General features: G+C 38.8%; 1 protein-coding gene across 1 annotated transcript in view; it reads right to left on the bottom strand.

The window, feature by feature from the left end:
* The window catches only part of LOC133621496 (liprin-beta-1-like), a 91443-nt gene extending 73804 nt beyond the window's left edge, over nucleotides 1-17639 (bottom strand). The window contains exon 1 of the mRNA XM_061983547.1: nucleotides 17457-17639. The gene's annotated coding sequence lies outside the window, so the exon portion shown is untranslated. The remainder of the gene's footprint in view (nucleotides 1-17456) is intronic.
* Nucleotides 17640-17863: the final 224 nt, after the last annotated feature.

The following is a 17863-nucleotide window of genomic DNA, read 5'->3' as shown; positions in this document are numbered from 1 at the left end:
TGCCTGCCTCCAGTGCTCCAGTGGAGCGAGTTTTCAGCCATGGTGGCATCATACTACGCCCCCATCGTGCACAAATGACTGACAGACTCTTGGCTAATTTGGTCTTTTGCAAATGCAATGCAGCATAGGGCCCTGACATATAAAAAGTACAACTTTTTTGTTATGTTCACGTATATGTCATGTTTTTTCAATGTTAACACTTTTGTACAAATAAGTACATTTGCACTTTATTTTTCAATGTGTTTGTTCTGTAAAGGAATGAGTTAATGTTTAAAATGACTGGTTAATAGTGCTATTATAAAGTGCAATGTCAGCACAATTTTCTTTCCTGCAATTTAAAATGCACTTGTTTTAATAAATAAATACAGCGTTTGAAAAGCATACACAATCTGTGTTAATATATTAGTCTGTGGTTAAAAGGACTTGAAAGGATTCGAAACTCAAAATGCAGGACTTAGGACTTGACTTGAGACTTTCCAGTCTTGACTTTGGACTTGACTCGGGGCTTGCCTGTCTTGACTCGGGACTTGACTCGGACTTGAGGGCAAAGACTTGAGACTTACTTGTGACTTGCAAAACAATGACTTGGTCCCACCTCTGATAGATAATAACAAATTAAATGTGATAAATCTATGGATAAAAAGCAGAGCCTGGCGACGCATGCGCGTTTATCATAACTCTCTCTCTCTCTCTCTGTCTCTGCCCCTCCCTCACCAATGCATCTGCCCGCACAATTTGTTTTGTTTTTAACCCCTTCTTAACCCTGAACGTACATTGAAAATACACGCAACCCTAACTCAAAATGCCGGACATTTGAGGCATTTAAGAAACTCCGCAAAAGACGACATGTCCAGTGAAAAGATGACGTATGGTCAGTCTATCCTAGCCAGTTAGCTGCTAGCATGCCGTGTGTTGTGCCTCGGTTATGCTACTTAATATGTTGGTGTGGAAACTCGTTCGGTACACCTCCGAACCGAACCGGAACCCCCGTACCGAAACGGTTCAATACAAATACACGTACCGTTACACCCCTAGTAAACATGCTACTAGAAACTACTGTTTCATGTATTTACAGTGAAATCTCCATCTACGAACTTCATTGGCTTGTAGCAACATAATAGAAAATATGACAAAGTGGTGACCCTCGCCCCATCCTTGTTTGTGAATGACTGAGCATTTCATGGAAGCTGCTTTTATACCCAATCATGGCACCCACCTGTTCCCAATTAGCCTGTTCACCTGTGGGTTGTTCCAAATAAGTGTTTGATGAGCATTCCTCAACTTTCTCAGTCTTTTTTGCCACTCGTGGCAAATGAGCTAATATTTGCATGAAATAACAAAGTTTACCAGTTTGAACGTTAAGTATCTTGTCTTTGCAGTCTATTCAATTGAATATAGGTAGAAATGGATTTGCAAATCATTGTATTCTGTTTTTATTTACAATTTACACAACGTGACAACTTCACTGGTTTTGGGTTTTATACATAAGACTTATATTGGGCCAATAATTTGGAGACTATGCTATAAAAAAAATTAGGCCTGGGCCAATAACAAATTTTGCTCGACGATATATTGGTCTACAAATTATTACCGATAAATGGTAATATTGCCATTATTTTTTCATACCAAATTACCGTATTTTCCGCACTATTAGCCGCACCTAAAAACCACAAATTTACTCTAAAGCTGACAGTGCGGCTTATAACCCGGTGCGCTTTATATATGGATTAATATTAAGATTCATTTTCATAAAGTTTCGGTCTCGCAACTACGGTAAACAGCCGCCATCTTTTTTCCCCGTAGAAGAGGAAGTGCTTCTTCTTCTACGCAAGCAACCGCCAAGGTAAGCACCCGCCCCCATAGAACAGGAAGCGCTTCTTCTTCTACTGTAAGCAACCACCCGCCCGCGTAGAAGAAGAAAAAGCGCGCGGATATCACCGTACGTTTCATTTCCTTTGTGTGTTTACATCTGTAAAGACCACAAAATGGCTCCTACTAAGCGACAGGGATCCGGTTCATGAAAAGACGCAATCTCTCCATCCGCACACGGATTACTATTTCACAGCAACTGATATTCCTGTGAACCGCACTGTGGATACAACGGGAGCACGTACGGTGAATATTCGCACCACAGGGAATGAGAAGTCATCCTTCACTGTGGTTCTAGCTTGCCATGCTAATGGCCAGAAACTTCCACCCATGGTGATATTCAAAAGGAAGACCTTGCCAAAAGAGACCTTTCCAGCCGGCGTCATCATAAAAGCTAACTCGAAGGGATGGATGAAGAAAAGATGAGCGAGTGGTTAAGGTAAGTTTAAGTTTACGCGAAGAGGCCGGGTGGCTTTTTTCACGTAGCTCTGTCCATGTTGATATACGATTCCATGCGCGCCCACATCACGCTGGTTTTAATATATTATTAAAGTTTGACTGACATATTTGACTGTTTTTTTGACATTCCTTTAGCGCAGTTAGATGCGGCTTACAACACGGGGCGGCTTATAGGTGGACAAAGTTTTGAAATATGCCGTTCATTGAAGGCGCGGCTTTTAACCCAGGGCGCCTTATGGTGCGGAAAATACGGTACATAATAATGCAAGTACACCCTTTCAAATGCCATAAACTTGTATTTCTGGTATATTCTAAAATTGTAATTACAATGTAAATATCCAAGTTGAATAAAACAAATAACAATTTAAAATACACCGTTAACAAGACTTTACGCTTTAATAAAAATCACAACCAAAAGCAATAGAATAGGTGGGTCACGCTCAAATACACACAACCAAAACAGACAGAGGTTGCAACATTGTTTGTCAACACTGTCTGCTCTCATTTTCTCGCACATTTGACCCTCTGATGTTCTGTGTACCTACATTCGGTCCTCCTCCTGTCTAGGCCTGCTGTGTGTGTGTGTGTGTGTGTGTGTGTGTGTGTGTGTGTGTGTGTGTGTGTGTGGTACACAAAACATCAATTTCCACACTTCTATTAGCTCCGGGTGCAGTGGACCCGGACATCTTATATGTAATAGAAATGTGTAGGGTGTGTGGTCATTAAATATGTATTCTGATATATGTTCTTCACAGAAAATGAGCCAAAGTCAGTGAGTCTCGGTTTGAAAAATTAATTAATTGTATCATTTTTCTTTTAATAAAAAATGAAAACGGGTCCCACAGACCCGAACACCACACAAGGGTTTATTGTTCTGGCTTCATAAGAGCCATTTTATTTTTTATCTGTGTGTTTAAATGTGTTTATCTTCTTCCATTTTGATTTGTAAACATTTTAGATTTTTTTTTTTTTTTTTTAAATAAATGCATTTGGTTAATCACTTTGTTTCACTTCCAGTTGAACGAAAGTCCGTCTATTTCAACTTGAAACCGAAACGTTATATCGATCACTTTGTGCGAAGAAAACACAGCCTTTATGTTTATGTGAATACTCTATCTTATTAGTTTAGACAGTATTGTGTTAGATTGGGGTATGACTCTTATTTATTTTATTTTATTTTTTTTTTTCTAATAAAGTTGTTTTTATCGCCCCCCCCACACACACACATGTAAAGCGACTTTGGGTATTTAGAAAAGCGCTATATAAATCCCAGGTTTTATTATTATTATGACGTTTCTTAATGGGTAAATACGTTAATGTCGCTTGTTTTTAACGTTAGCATTTAAACTAGCTAGCAAGCTAACGCTAGTCCTTCCATGAGTTTATCAAACCGCAGTTTTTTTCCATCACTTTGATTTAATATGGTAATAGTTCCCGTCGGAGGTTTTACAGCGGTTGTTTACAGCCGTAAGAACGTGTGCATATGGCAATTACCGACGCTGGAAAAGTTACTGACCAAATTTTAATTTATCGTTCGGTTAATTGATTTATCGAATATTGGCCTAGGCCGGGGGTCGGCAACCCGCGGCTCTAGAGCCGCATGCGGCTCTAGAGCCGCATGCGGCTCTTTAGCGCCGCCCTATTGGCTCTCTGGAGCTTTTTCAAAAATGTATGAAAAATGGAAAAAGATGAGGGGAAAAAATATATTTTTTGTTTTAATATGGTTTCTGTAGGAGGACAAACATGACACAAACCTCCCTAATTGTTATAAATCACATTGTTTATATTAAACATTAGAGAAGATAAATGTGTTAAAATGTAATATCGGAGATTATGGTATCGTTTTTTTTATTATCGGTATCGTTTTTTTTAAATTATTATACCAACATAAAAAACACAAGATACACTTACAATTAGTGCACCAAACCAAAAAACCTCCCTCTCCCATTCTCATTCACACAAAAGGGTTGTTTCTTTCTGTTATTAATATTGTGGTAGGTTCCTACATGATATATCAATATATATCAATACAGTCTGCAAGGGATACAGTCCGTAAGCACACATGATTGTGCGTGCTGCTGCTCCACTAATAGTACTAACCTTTAACACTTCATTTTACTCATTTTCATTCATTACTAGTTTCTATGTAACTGTTTTTATATTGTTTTAATTTCTTTTTTATTCAAGAAAATGTTTTTAATTTATTTATCTTATTTTATATTATTAATTTTTTTTAAGTACCGTATTTTCCGCACTATTAGCCGCACCTAAAAACCACAAATTTACTCAAAAGCTGACAGTGCGGCTTTTAACCCGGTGCGCTTTATATATGGATTAATAGCCGAAGCTTGTATAAAAATGTTGACAATATTAGAGAATATCTGAGCCAGTTCAATAAATTTAGTATTGTTGCAGTCTCAGAGACTTGGCTTGATGAGAATAAGTGTTGTGAAATAAGATTGGATGGTTATGAATTATTCACCACAAACAGAGTTGGAAAAAGGGGAGGAGGAGTAGCACTTTTTGTAAATCAAGATTTAAAATGTTGGAAGATTGACAGCAAATCAACTGCTATAGCTGGAGTTTTTGAATGTATAACTGTAGAAATTGAAGTAGAAAAATCAAAAAAAATAAATGTCAGTTGTGTTTATAGAACACCTGGATCATGTCTAGATACATTCAATCAAAAATTGGATTATTTGTTTAGTAAATCAAACAAGATCCATATTGTGTGCGGTGATTTTAATATTAATCTTCTGAACCCCATGGACAGTACCAAAACAACCGATTTTATAACAGGACTGTACAGCAATAATTTATTTCCCCTTATCACAAAACCAACTAGAATAACAGTAGACTTTGCCACACTGATAGATAACATTTTCACCAATCAACCGGAGAATCAAATAACAGCAGGACTACTACTCAATGACGTAAGTGATCATCTACCTGTATTCAGCATTTTACACCATTTCTTTGATGAGAGAGGGGCCAAAAAAGCAGTTCAATATAGATTTGTTAGACACCAAACACCAGAAACTATGGCAGCATTCAAGTCTGAGTTATGTGCTCAAGACTGGGGGGAGGTTTATACCTCCACAGACCCGAATGAGGCATATGAAACCTTTCTCAACATTTTCATAACACTGTATGATAAGCACTGTCCAATGAAAAAACATGTCATTAAGGACAGCACTGTCAAGGACAAACCGTGGATCACAAAAGGGTTATTGAAGTCCTGCAAAAAGAAAAATGATCTTTACAGAAGACATTTAAAGCACAGAACCAAAGAAACTGAACACAAATATAAAACGTACAAAAATAAGTTAACACAAATAATAAAGCACAGCAAAAGAACATATTACTGTAACCTATTAGAACAACATAAAAATACCATCCAGGGTACGTGGAAAGTTTTAAATGGTATCATTAAAAAAAACATGACAAATAATGAACATCCAAGCTATTTCATAGAAAATAATCAAACTATAAATGACCCTAAGGAAATAACGGATGCTTTTAACACCTTCTTTGTGAATGTTGGACCTAATTTAGCAAATGAAATTGCACAACCTGAAAACAGTGTCAAATTTAATGAACAAACCATTCAAAGGAACTTAGAATCGTTTTTTATTTCCCCCGTTTATGAAAGTGAAATCACAGAAATTGTAAATTCTCAGAAAAACAAGAAGTCAACAGACTGCTCTGACTTGGACTTTTCTCTGATCAAAGAAATTGTTGATTTTATAGCTGTTCCCTTCACTTATATATGTAATATTTCTTTTATAAAAGGAGTTTTCCCAAAGAAAATGAAAACAGCAAAAGTTATTCCCATCTTCAAAAGTGGAGATAAGCATCAGTTCACCAACTATAGGCCTATTTCTCTACTCTCACAATTTTCAAAAGTCCTTGAAAAATTATTTGTGTCAAGATTAGACAGTTTTATTGACAAGCATCACTTGCTAAGTGAACACCAATACGGTTTTCGAGCAAACAGGTCCACTTCCATGGCAGTGATGGAACTAGTTGAGGAGGTAACCACTGCTATTGATAAGAGGGAGTTTGTTGTTGGCGTTTTTATTGACCTGAGCAAGGCCTTTGACACCATCGATCACACATTACTTTTAAACAAAATGCAGAGGTATGGTTTTAGAGGTCTTGCTCATGATTGGTTGAAAAGTTATCTTGGTGGCAGAGAACAGTATGTGCATATGAACAATGTAGATTCAGATAAAAAGATTATAACACATGGAGTGCCCCAAGGTTCTGTACTGGGACCAAAATTGTTTTTATTGTATATTAATGATATCTGCAAAATCTTTAAAAAACTCAATTGTATTCTCTTTGCTGACGATACAAGTCTGTACTGTTCTGGGCAAGACCTTGGCCAACTCTTAGAGACTGTAGAGAGCGAACTCCATATACTAAAGCAATGGTTTGATGCCAATAAACTGTCAATCAACCTAAATAAAACAAAATATATAATTTTTGGAAATAGGAAAAATAACATACAGTGTCATATAAGAATTGATGATATGGAGATAGAAAGGGTGTATTCAACAACATTTTTGGGAATCTATATAGATGATAAATTAAATTGGAAACTGTACATAAATATACTTAAGACAAAGATGGCAAAAAATACTGCTATGTTACATAAAATCAAAAACTCCGTAAATCAAAAGGCTCTTAATATGTTATATAATTCTTTCGTACTCCCTTATCTTAATTATTGTGTTGAAATCTGGGGTAACAATTACAAAACAAACATCAACTCTATATTCTTACTTCAAAAGAAAGCGATTAGAATTGTAAATTATGCAGATTATCATGACCATACCAATGCTCTGTTTATTACATTAAAAACATTAAAACTGCATGATCTTGTTGACCTCAACACTGCTATTGTGACGTACAAAGCTCATAACCACATGCTGCCTCGGTGTCTACAGGAGAGGTTCAAACCCAGAGAGAATACCTATGACCTCAGAGGTTCAGATGTCTTCCAGAAAGCTAAGATAAGAAGGATCTTAAAAAGTAGATGTGTTTGTGTCAGGGGGGTTCAGCTTGGATGGTTCCTTCAAATGTTCCAGGTCCATTCACACATTTAAAAAACACTTTAAGACCAATGTCTTGGAAAAATATATCACTCTTGAATCAACACAGTAGTTAATACTATGATCAATGTTAATTAAAATACTAAATGTGGGATATAAATAATAATGGAAGTATAATTGTTTGTATATAGTATATAAATTGGTACAAAGGTTTAACACGCGTATAAGGATATTTTACATGCCTTTACTGTGTATATAATTGAACAGTGTTCATGTTGTGTATAATGTGTATTTATAATATGTTGTACAAAGGACATTTCATAATTTTCGGAAGTTCATCTTGTACTTGACATTGTTTATAGGGTTAGGCGCTATAAGTGTTCAACTTCAGCCTAAACCCTTTCGGTCTGCAACATTTTCATTTTCATTTTCAATCTATGAATGTGCAACTGTTTGTTTATTTTGTTGACCATTGACCGAAGAATAATAAACTAATAATATTAAGATTCATTTTCATAAAGTTTCGGTCTCGCAACTACGGTAAACAGCCGCCATCTTTTTTCCCCGTAGAAGAGGAAGTGCTTCTTCTTCTACGCAAGCAACCGCCAAGGTAAGCACCCGCCCCCATAGAACAGGAAGCGCTTCTTCTTCTACTGTAAGCAACCACCCGCCCGCGTAGAAGAAGAAGAAGAGCGCGGATATTACGTTTCATTTCCTTTGTGTGTTTACATCTGTAAAGACCACAAAATGGCTCCTACTAAGCGACAGGGATCCGGTTCATGAAAAGACGCAATCTCTCCATCCGCACACGGATTACTATTTCACAGCAACTGCCTAAAGACTTTCAAGAAAAGCTGGCTACTTTCCGTGCATATTGTAAAAACAAGATAGCTGAAAAAAAGATCCGGCCAGAGAACATTATCAACATGGACGAGGTTCCACTGACTTTTGATATTCCTGTGAACCGCACTGTGGATACAACGGGAGCACGTACGGTGAATATTCGCACCACAGGGAATGAGAAGTCATCCTTCACTGTGGTTCTAGCTTGCCATGCTAATGGCCAGAAACTTCCACCCATGGTGATATTCAAAAGGAAGACCTTGCCAAAAGAGACCTTTCCAGCCGGCGTCATCATAAAAGCTAACTCGAAGGGATGGATGGATGAAGAAAAGGTGAGCGAGTGGTTAAGGGAAGTTTACGCGAAGAGGCCGGGTGGCTTTTTTCACGCAGCTCCGTCCATGTTGATATACGACTCCATGCGCGCCCACATCACGCTGGTTTTTAATATATTATTAAAGTTTGACTGACCTATCTGACTGTTTTTTTGACATTCCCTTTAGCGCAGTTAGATGCGGCTTATAACACGGGGGCGGCTTATAGGTGGACAAAGTTTTGAAATATGCCGTTCATTGAAGGCGCGGCTTATAACCCAGGGCGGCTTATGGTGCGGAAAATACGGTACCTTATCTTCACCATACCTGGTTGTCCAAATAAAGCATAATAATGTGTTAATTCCACGACTGTATAAATCGGTTGATATCGGTATCGGTTGATATCGGTATCGGTAATTAAAGAGTTGGACAATATCGGCAAAAAGCCATTATCGGACATCCCTATTAAACATGCTTCACTAATTCGAGTATTTGGCGAGCGTCGTTTAGTCCTACTAATTTTGGCGGTCCTTGAACTCACCGTAGTTTGTTTACATGTATAACTTTCTCCGACTTTCTAGGATGTGTTTTATGCCACTTCTTTTTCTGTCTAATTTTGTCCACCAAACTTTTAACGTTGTGCGTGAATGCACAAAGGTGAGTTTTGTTGATGTTATTGACTTGTGTGGAGTGCTAATCAGACATATTTGGTCACTGCATGACTGCGAGCTAATCGATGCTAACATGCAATTTAGGCTAGCTATATGTACATATTGCATCATAATGCCTCATTTGTAGCTATATTTGAGCTCATTTAGTTTCCTTTAAGTCCTCTTAATTCAATGTATATCTCATGACACACTATCTGTATGTAATATGGCTTTTAATTTTTTGCGGCTCCAGACAGATTTGTTTTTGTATTTTTGGTCCAATATGGCTCCTTCAACATTTTGGGTTGCCGACCCCTGGCCTAGGCCCAGCCGCAATATTTGTGGTGAGCGATTATCAGATTCAGAGTAGGAAAACGATTATTTTGAGAAGTATATCAAGCAAATGGCACAGATTCTGTGGAATGACCAACTAGTTTGCTCCTGTAGACACAAAAGTAGAAACTTTTATGGAGTGAGTATGCGTTCACATTTAATACGTAGAGTGGAGTTTATTTACAAAACCCAAAACCAGTTAAGTTGTCACGTTGTGTGAATGGTAAATAAAAACAGAATACAATGATTTGCAAATAATTTTCAACTTATACTCAATTGCAAAGACAAGATACTTAATGTTCGAACTGGTAAACTTTGTTATTTTTTTGCAAATACTAGCTCATTTGGAATTTGATGCCTGCAACATGTTTCAAAAAAGCTGGCACAAGTGGCAAAAAAGTTGAGGAATGCTCATTAAACACTTATTTGGAACATCCCACAGGTGAACAGGCTAAATGGGAACAGGTGGGCGCCATGATTGGGTATAAAAACAGCTTCCCAAAAAATGCTCAGCCTTTCACAAGAAAGGATGGGGCGAGGTGCACCCCTTTGTCCACAACTGTGTGAGAAAATAGTCCAACAGTTTAAGAACAACATTTCTCAACCAGCTATTGCAAGGAATTTAGGGATTTCACCATCTACACTCCGTAATATCATCAAAAGTCTCAGAGAATTTGGAGAAATCAGTGCACGTAAGCGATGATATTGCGGACCTTCGATCCCTCAGGCGGTACTGCATACCTGCCAACTTTTGAAATCAGAAAAACCTAGTAGCCAGGGTCCAAGGGCCGCAGGCCCCGGTAGGTCCAGGACAAAGTCCTGGTGGAGGGTTCAGGGCTTCGCCCCCCGACGCAAAATGATTATTAGCATTCAGACAGGTTAAAATGTTGCTAAAACCATCACTTTTCTATCAGTCACAGTGACTTTTCAAAACAAAAATATTACAGCAAAAATCATATGGGTTGATTGACATGTTTATTCTGTAAGCTAACTTCAATAGTTTGAAATGATTTTGACAGTTAATGCCAGTTATCCTGTCAACCTTTCACAAGACTTCAATTTGTTCATTGAAAGTATAAACACTTTTTACAGTAAACAAATGGTAAAACAGTACTAAACAATTCCATTTAAAAAAAAATTGGTGTCATTATTAACTTTCTGTCCAAGCTTGTATAATCTACTGCCTTGTTCAATTGTAAAAAATATTCTGTGCCTAAAATTCACATTTCTATCACAATTATCATACTGTAAACATGGTAAGCTAACTTCATTAAAATTAATAGTCCTGTCAATAGCATGGAATTACAATTCAAATGTAGTTTTTTTGTAAGCCTTTCAAAAGAATTCAAAATATGAAAAATTAATGAAAATTAATTGAAGCCATCAGACACTTGAAAAGTGGCACATCACATCTCTAATGTAATCATTTGAACTTTTCAACAGAAATAGCACTGCAAAAATATTAAGGACATACTTCTGTATTTTGGTAGTTATGCTGTCAACATTTAACAAGATTTCTTCAACTTGGACTTGAAAGCATAAATAGTATAAACACTTTTAACAGTATGTCGTGCTAGCCGACAGGATTGCGCACCAAACACGAAGCAAGGCCAAAGCGCATGCATAGTGCAGGAGAACAAAGGACTTCTTTCATTTAAGGTTTGTGATAAACCATCAAACTCATTCGTTAAAAGGACTCTATAGTAATATAAAGCGAATTTTTCTGGACATTATCATGCAAGAAAAGTTTATTTTTGGGACCGCGATCACCGCGTAATGATTTTTAAAGGTTGCATTACAAACATTTAACTGTCCCATGTGATCAGCCAGTGCGATTGGAAGTCCATGCTCAATTATTGCCTCCGTAAATAAAACTTCGGCATTTATCACATCCAAAGAATCTGTTTGGGCGACGAAAAACGTTGAAAGTTTTCCACTTGTATCGCTAGCAACGGCATTAGACTTGTGTTTTTTTGTCCCAACGTGGTCTTTTACATCGCTAATTCCTCCGTGTCCGATCGAAAAATCTTGTCTGCACAAGGTGCAATTCGCGTAGTTTTCACCCTTTTTTTTTTTTTTTTAATTAATGAAAAACCGTATTTTTTATCACTGCAACCGTAACCCGGAATAGGTTGATGAAAACCGTATGAATTACGGGAAAACCGGAGTAGTTGGCAGGTATGGTACTGCATCAAAAAGTGACATCAGTGTGTAAAGGATATCACAACATGGGCTCAGGAACACTTCAGAAAACCACTGTCCGCAACTACAGTTGGTCGCTACATCTGTAAGCGCAAGTTAAAACTCTACTATGCAAAGTGAAAGCCATTTATCAACAACACCCAGAAACGCTGCCGACTTCGCTGTGCCCAAACTCATTTAAAATGGACTTTAACGCCCCTGTTCTAAGCTCTTTTTTTTTTCTTTTCTAAACATTTTCTATAATATTTCAATAAACGATGCAGAAACACACATTTTCCAAACGTTGCAGTGCGTGCCAGAGGGGTTAATAAAGCAATAACGTCTCCTGACAGCTCGGCAGAGAGGTGATGGAGTTATTATTACTTTGCCGCGGTACATCAGCCTCTTTTGCTCTGTTTATATTTGCTCGATGTGATGCAGCACTCAAGTTCTCAATCAAGGTAAAACAAAAAACATGACAAGAAAGTGAAAGGTAAGAATTAAGTGTTTACCGTATTTTCCGCACCATAAGGCGCCCTGGGTTATAAGCCGCGCCTTCAATGAACGGCATATTTCAAAACTTTGTCCACCTATAAGCCGCCCCGTGTTATAAGCCGCATCTAACTGCGCTAAAGGAATGTCAAAAAAACAGTCAGATAGGTCAGTCAAACTTTAATAATATATTAAAAACCAGCGTGATGTGGGCGCGCATGGAGTCGTATATCAACATGGACGGAGCTGCGTGAAAAAAGCCACCCGGCCTCTTCGCGTAAACTTACCTTAACCACTCGCTCATCTTTTCTTCATCCATCCATCCCTTCGAGTTAGCTTTTATGATGACGCCGGCTGGAAAGGTCTCTTTTGGCAAGGTCTTCCTTTTGAATATCACCATGGGTGGAAGTTTCTGGCCATTAGCATGGCAAGCTAGAACCACAGTGAAGGATGACTTCTCATTCCCTGTGGTGCGAATATTCACCGTACGTGCTCCCGTTGTATCCACAGTGCGGTTCACAGGAATATCAAAAGTCAGTGGAACCTCGTCCATGTTGATAATGTTCTCTGGCCGGATCTTTTTTTCAGCTATCTTGTTTTTACAATATGCACGGAAAGTAGCCAGCTTTTCTTGAAAGTCTTTAGGCAGTTGCTGTGAAATAGTAGTCCGTGTGCGGATGGAGAGATTGCGTCTTTTCATGAACCGGATCCCTGTCGCTTAGTAGGAGCCATTTTGTGGTCTTTACAGATGTAAACACACAAAGGAAATGAAACGTACGGTATATCCGCGCGCTTTTTCTTCTTCTACGCGGGCGGGTGGTTGCTTACAGTAGAAGAAGAAGCGCTTCCTGTTCTATGGGGGCGGGTGCTTACCTTGGCGGTTGCTTGCGTAGAAGAAGAAGCACTTCCTCTTCTACGGGGAAAAAAGATGGCGGCTGTTTACCGTAGTTGCGAGACCGAAACTTTATGAAAATGAATCTTAATATTAATCCATATATAAAGCGCACCGGGTTATAAGCCGCACTGTCAGCTTTTGAGTAAATTTGTGGTTTTTAGGTGCGGCTAATAGTGCGGAAAATACGGTAATCTTTTTGGGCTGACTGAATGTTACTAAATGTTCCTGAACTCTCATTGAAAAGGCAGTGAAGTGTGCACTGTTAACTAAATGGCTACTAAATCGCTACATTTATAAGTGAAAGTTAAAACTCTACTGTGCAAAGGCAAAGCCATTTATCAACAACACCCAGAAATGCTGCCGGCTATGCTGGGCCCGAGCTCATCTAAGATGGACTGATGCAAAGTGGAAAAGTGTTCTGTTGTCTGACAAGTCCACATTTCAAATTTTTTGGAAACTGTGGACAACATGTCTTCTGGAACAAAGAGGAAAAGAACCATCCGGATTGTTCTAGGCGCAAAGTTGAAAAGCAAGTGTCTGTGATAGTATGGAGGTGTATTAGTGCCCAAAACATGGGTAACTTACACATCTGTGAAGGCGCCATTAATGCTGAAAGGTACATACAGGTTTTGGAGCATCCAAGCAACGTTACCATGGACGCCCCTGCTTATTTCAGCAAGACAATGCCAAGCCACGTGTTACAACAGCGTGGCTTCATAGTAAAAGAGTGCGGGTACTAGACTGGCCTGCCTGTAGTCCAGACCTGTCTCCCATTGAAAATGTGTGGCGCATTATGAAGCCTAAAATAGCACAACGGAGACCCCCGGACTGTTGAACAACTTAAGCTGTACATCAAGCAAGAATGGGAAAGAATTTAACCTGAAAAGCTTCAAAAATGTGTCTCCTCAGTTCCCAAACGTTTACTGAGTGTTGTTAAAAGGAAAGGCCATGTAACACAGTGGTGAACATGCCCCTGTGACAACTTTTTTGCAATGTGTTGCTGCCATTAAATTCTAATTAATGATTATTTGCAAAAGTGTGAACATGAAGTATCTTGTCTTTGCAGTCTATTCAATTGAATATAAGTTGTAAAGGATTTGCAAATCATTGTTTTTATTTACCATTTACACAACGTGACAACTTCATTGGTTTGGGGTTTTGTATACAAATTATGCGATGACGTCATTGGTCACCAGTGCCCACTTTTTGTCATAAAGAAATACAATCATGTGTGCTTACGGACTGTATTGATCTATATTGATATATAATGTATATATTGTGTTTTTTATGTTGATTTAATTAAAAAATAAACAAAAAAATTATTTATTTTTTTTTATTTTAATTTCTTGTGTGGCTCGGTACCTAATTGGTGGTTGGGGACCACTGGTCTAGGGGAAACCCTGTGAGTTTTTGGTCCTGAGTGTCCATCAGGCATGAACGTGGAGGATGTTCCTTAAAAATCAATCAGTTTTTATCAGTCAATGTTTATTTATATAGCCCTAAATCACGAGTGTCTCAAAGGGCTGCACAAGCCACGACGACATCCTCGGCTCAGAGCCCACATAAGGGCAAGGAAAAACTCACAACCCAGTGGGATGTCGATGTGAATGACTATGAGAAACCTCCCTCCCCCCTCCCCTCTAGGGGAGACCGGATGCAATGGACGTCGAGTGGGTCTAGCATAATATTGTGAGAGTCCAGTCCATAGTGGATCTAACATAATAGTGAGAGTCCAGTCCATAGTGGATCTAACATAATAGTGAGAGTCCAGTCCATAGTGGATCTAACATAATAGTGAGAGTCCAGTCCATAGTGGGTCTAGCATAATATTGTGAGAGTCCAGTCCATAGTGGATCTAACATAATAGTGAGAGTCCAGTCCATAGTGGATCTAACATAATAGTGAGAGTCCAGTCCATAGTGGATCTAACATAATAGTGAGAGTCCAGTCCATAGTGGATCTAACATAATAGTGAGAGTCCAGTCCATAGTGGATCTAACATAATATTGTGAGAGTCCAGTCCATAGTGGATCTAACATAATATTGTGAGAGTCCAGTCCATAGTGGATCTAACATAATAGTGAGAGTCCAGTCCATAGTGGATCTAACATAATAGTGTGAGAGTCCAGTCCATAGTGGATCTAACATAATAGTGTGAGTCCAGTCCATAGTGGATCAAACATAATAGTGTGATAGTCCAGTCCATAGCGGATCTAACATAATAGTGAGAGTCCAGTCCATAGTGGATCTAACATAATAGTGAGAGTCCAGTCCATAGTGGATCTAACATAATAGTGTGAGAGTCCAGTCCATAGTGGATCTAACTAAAAGTTTTTCAGTGTGAACATTAAATATCTTGTCTTTGCTGTCTATTCAATTGAATATAAATTGAACAGGATTTGTATTCTGTTTGTATTGACCATTTACACAACGTGCCAACTTCACTGCTTTTGGGTTTTGTACATTCCAATGGCTTTTTTTGAGCATTTGGCTGCCAAAACAGGTTTTATTTCGCCATTCTAATGAATGATTTTCATATCAAAAAAACAAACTGTTGGTTACTTTTGGTCCATTTGCATCTGGCCGGCAGCAAGTGTGACAGGAGAAGACGTTGGAGAACTGGCTGGAATATGAAAGTCGTCATAACAATAGGACTCCAAACCACAGCTGAATCATGAGACAATATCTTATTACAAACCCTGTTTCCATATGAGTTGGGAAATTGTGTTAGATGTAAATATAAACGGAATACAATGATTTGCAAATCCTTTTCAAGCCATATTCAGTTGAATATTTGATGTTCAAACTGATAACCTTTTTTTTTTTTTGCAAATAATAATTAACTTAGAATTTCATGGCTGCAACACGTGCCAAAGTAGTTGGGAAAGGGCATGTTCACCACTGTGTTACATGGCCTTTCCTTTTAACAACACTGGGAACTGAGGAGACACATTTTTGAAGTGGAATTCTTTCCCATTCTTGCTTGATGTACAGCTTAAGTTGTTCAACAGTCCGGGGGTCTCCCTTGTGCTATTTTAGGCTTCACACATTTTCAATGGGAGACAGGTCTGGACTACAGGCAGGCCAGTCTAGTACCTGCACTCTTTTACTATGAAGCCACGTTGATGTAACACGTGGCTTGGCATTGTCTTGCTGAAATAAGCAGGGGCGTCCATGGTAACGTTGCTTGGAAGGCAACATATGTTGCTCCAAAAGCTGTATGTACCTTTCAGCATTAATGGTGCCTTCACAGATGTGTAAGTTACCCATGTCTTGGGCACTAATGCACCCCCATACCATCACACATGCTGCCTTTTACACTTTGCGCCTAGAACAATCCGGATGGTTCTTTTCCTCTTTGGTCCGGAGGACACGACGTCCACAGTTTCCAAAAACAATTTGAAATGTGGACTCGTCAGACCACAGAACACTTTTCCACTTTGTATCAGTCCATCTTAGATGAGCTCAGGCCCAGCGAAGCCGACGGCGTTTCTGGGTGTTGTTGATAAACGGTTTTCGCCTTGCATAGGAGAGTTTTAACTTGCGCTTACAGATGTAGCGACCAACTGTAGTTACTGACAGTGGGTTTCTGAAGTGCTCCTGAGCCCATGTGGTGATATCCTTTACACACGGATGTCGCTTGTTGATGCAGTACAGCCTGAGGGATGGAAGGTCACGGGCTTAGCTGCTTATGTGCGGTGATTTCTCCAGATTCTCTAAATCCTTTGATTATATTACAGACCGTAGATGGTAAATTCCTTGCAATAGCTGGTTGAGAAAGGTTTTTCTTAAACTGTTCAACAATTTGCTCGCGCATTTGTTGACAAAGTGGTGACCCTCGCCCCATCCTTGTTTGTGAATGACTGAGCATTTCATGGAATCTACTTTTATACCCAATCATGGCACCCACCTGTTCCCAATTAGCCTGCACACCTGTGGGATGTTCCAAATAAGTGTTTGATGAGCATTCCTCAACTTTATCAGTATTTATTACCACCTTTCACAACTTCTTTGTCACGTGTTGCTGGCATCAAATTCTAAATTAATGATTATTTGTTTATCAGTTTGAACATCAAATATGTTGTCTTTGTAGCATATTCAACTGAATATGGCTTGAAAAGGATTTGCAAATCATTGTATTCCGTTTATATTTACATCTAACACAATTTCCCAACTCATATGGAAACGGGGTTTGTAGAAGCAGTAGAAGAGCTTCTTAATGAAATAAACCCAAAGTAAAAAATGGTTGGACAGAAGCAGTAATTTGACTTTTAACTCATTAAAAAAAGCCCGTTTATTAGTGAATTAATTCACTAGTCTTGCGGTGCTTCGAGGACATGAAATATGAAAAGGTCAATGAACTTACGCGTGTTCGTGGGCGACGCGGGCGCGGAAAGTTCCGGAAAGTAATTCCTCCGTGACAACTTGGGCGAACTTTTTCAGCGCAGCTTCATCGTGGACGAGCACCCTCGCGTGGGACCTTCCTCGCTCGACTCCACTTCTTCACCCTGGGCACGCCAAGTAATGGCGGCGTCAAGTTTCACACGACGCAGCGAGCGGCACGTCGGAAGTTGGGCCGCCGGGCCTTCAAAGTAAAACACCGCGGAACTGAATAATGAAATAAACATCGACTGAAATTGGACGGTGAATGTTTTGCCATAAAATAATATAACAATTAAAAAAAATCTTATTAATTTCCGAAAGTTAATAAAAAAATAACGAGGGTACTTAATCATTATGTAACCGAGTGTTTATATATGTTCCTATACTGTA

The sequence above is a fragment of the Nerophis lumbriciformis genome, linkage group LG25, assembly GCF_033978685.3.
Source record: "Nerophis lumbriciformis linkage group LG25, RoL_Nlum_v2.1, whole genome shotgun sequence".
In the NCBI taxonomy this organism is placed as follows: domain Eukaryota; kingdom Metazoa; phylum Chordata; class Actinopteri; order Syngnathiformes; family Syngnathidae; genus Nerophis; species Nerophis lumbriciformis.
This window is presented reverse-complemented; position numbering and strand designations above follow the sequence as displayed.